We start from the raw sequence: 2,795 nt of genomic DNA, 5'->3' as shown, positions 1-2,795 counted from the left end.
AAGCCCAAACCGGAGCCAGTCACAATGTCCCTGCAGCTGGCTGCGCTGCTGAGGGACGCGGCGTCAGTGGGGTCGCTGCTATTTACATACTCACACCGATTATTTACCTGTCAATAAAACCTCGTCCAGCCTCTAAAGGGAAAGGATTTTTTTTAACAGCTGCAGATTTTTTTTAATGCTTTGTAAAATAATAATAATAATTAAAAAAAAAAAGAGGGGGAGAAATAAGTTGCCAAAAAAAAAACAAACCCAGGAAGATGAGCCGTTGTCTGTGAAGTGATGCATCACTGTCTTGACTGGACTGGGAGCCAGCCAGGCACTCTGTATGTCCAGCTGCCTTCCCGTCCATCTGTCAACCTGCACATGTGAGGTAGTGTGGGCTGCTTTATCGGCTGCCTTTGTCCTGCCCTGACCACACTGTGCTCCCCAGAGCCTGCTGCCATCTCCCTTGTGCCCATGCCCAGATGCCCAGGCTGGGTGTATACTGCCTGGCTTCAGGGCCACTGCAGGAGTGTGGTTTTGCCATGCCCTTGAACCACACAGGACCTCTTCTTATAGGGCCTGAGAGACTTTAACAGAAATGAAGGGTGCTGGGGGTACGCAGTCTCCCACAGGCTACTCTGCTGATGGATGTTGTCCTTACCTACTGCTTTCTGAGTATTTCCCCCCCACAGGAATTTCTCTATGGATTGCATCCCTTCCCCAGCAGGATATGTTTTTGCCCTGCAATAGCACTGTCTATGGGTCGAGGCTTCACCTAATGGTTTCAGTCGCCTGGTGCAGTGGAAGCTGTAACTGGGGCATGAGACAGGATGAAGCCAGCCAGGTTCTCTGCCCACCTCAGGCAGCAAGATATCCTGTGAGATGGAGGAGTGAGATTCTTGGGTGTCTTGCACCATTGGCTTCGCTCTGGCTGCACTTGTGTTCATGTTGTACACCTTGCTGCTGCCAGGGACGCTTGAGGTGCCGAGACAAGGAGGCAGGTCTTGGCAGCTCTGGGTCCTGCAGGCCTTTTGCTCTCCAGGCTTCCTTAAGCATGCCTAGGAGGGACTGGAAGCAGATGGGGGATGGGATTTGGGGAGAACAGTGTGCTTGCAGTGTGAAAGAACAGACATCTCTGGTGTGTGAGGGTAAGGGACTGAAGTTTTTGATAGGGTCCTTTTGTGTCCCACCCTAGTGGGCAGGCCAAGCTCTGTGACCATTTTCAGAAGGCACTTTCTGGAGGCAGTGATGCTTTTGAACCTTTCTTTCCCCCCTTCCCTTTGTCATCTGATCCCTTATCCATGGGGTTTTAAAGTCTTGGGGAACCCACTTTGCTCTGTCTGGCAGGTCCTGCTCTACACAGGGGCCACCCGGGTTCTTTTGGGCAGGACAATGGTGCTGTGCTCTGTTGATGATGGGGAGCAAGGGGTTATTAGGTGAGAGGATGGTCCCTGCTGGATCCAGTGCCTATCGCAGCTCACACTGCGGGCTGCTTCACCAACTCTGATTTCATTAAACCTTTTCCCAGCACAAGTGCAACCTACTTGGCCAGGGATTGGGTATTCCCTTCAAACCACACTGGGGAGGAGGACATGGACCCATGCCTGGTGGCACACTACTGGGCAGGACATATTGTCTAGTTGCAATAGTGTGTTTCTTCCCGCAGCCCCGCAGGCAGGTCTGCCTGCCGTCTGCTAGCTTTTGGCTGTGACAAAAGCTTGGCTGTAGCTCAGATGTCATCGTGTCCCTCGGTTCGTGGGTTTTCAGTTGACCTGAGCTGATGCTATGGGACTGTATAGTGTTGCCTAGCAGCAGTAGCACGAGAGATGGTGTATAAGCACATCACTTCTTTTTCTTTATTGAGGCTGTGGCATCGGGAAAAAAGAAGCTTTTTAAATGAAATTAGTCAGTGTGTGATTTCTTCCTCGAGTCTCACACTGGTGTGATGGGAGTGGTTGGGCTGGGTTCCAGCGCCAGGATCCACATGCAGCCTGGGCAGCTGTCAGCGCCGGAGCACGTTACTGCTGCAGAGGTGGGGTGGACTGACCGACTGCAATAACTTTGTTTACTGGGGGGGTAAGGGGAGAACAATCACTGTGCTCCTCTTTGTATTTCAACCTACTGTAAAGAAACAAATGGTAGCTAGGACAGGATTTCCAGGGTCCTGCCTGTCAAATGTGTGTTGCCTACTCTACTCTGTGTGTGTGTGTGTGTGTGTGTACATGTGAGAGAAACGCTTCTGCTTGTTGCATTTCATGTTGGTTTGTGTTTTGTTCTAACTTTAGACAAGTGAATTCATCAGGAAACTCTGTATGCCTGAGGGCTTGCATCTCTGCTGTGGAAAGCTGCCATTGCTCTGAAATTCCTCTAACATGCAAGGAAACATCCCTGCTCCTCAGCCTTGTCCTCCTGGAGTCCAGCTGTGTGCCTGGGGGGATGGCTGTGGCGTTTCCCTGCCTTAGAGGCAAGGGCTGGCATGTGAGTTTGGTGGTACTGCTCCAGTCAGGGTGTTGTGCCTCTGTTGTTTCTCCTGTGTCCTGTGGCGCCACTTTGTGCAGCTGTTTCTGTCCCTGACTGGAGGAGAAACAGGTTTCTGTCTCTAAGGAAAAGGAGTGTCAAAGCATGCATGTGGCTCAGGCCATTTTGGGATCTTGGGCCTTCCACCCTCCCAGCTTCCCCAACAATTCTCTAGGGAGCCTGCCAAGATCCAGCCCCGCCAGCCAGAGATCTGTGCTGCTGCAGGGCAGCAGTGAGCCTGTGCCTGCAGAGCTGCAGCAGCCTGGTCAGGTTAGATGGTTGCATGTGGGTCAGTG

The sequence above is a fragment of the Nestor notabilis genome, unplaced genomic scaffold (assembly GCF_000696875.1).
Source record: "Nestor notabilis isolate BGI_N333 unplaced genomic scaffold, ASM69687v1 scaffold29968, whole genome shotgun sequence".
Lineage (NCBI taxonomy): Eukaryota > Metazoa > Chordata > Aves > Psittaciformes > Psittacidae > Nestor > Nestor notabilis.
This window is presented reverse-complemented; position numbering follows the sequence as displayed.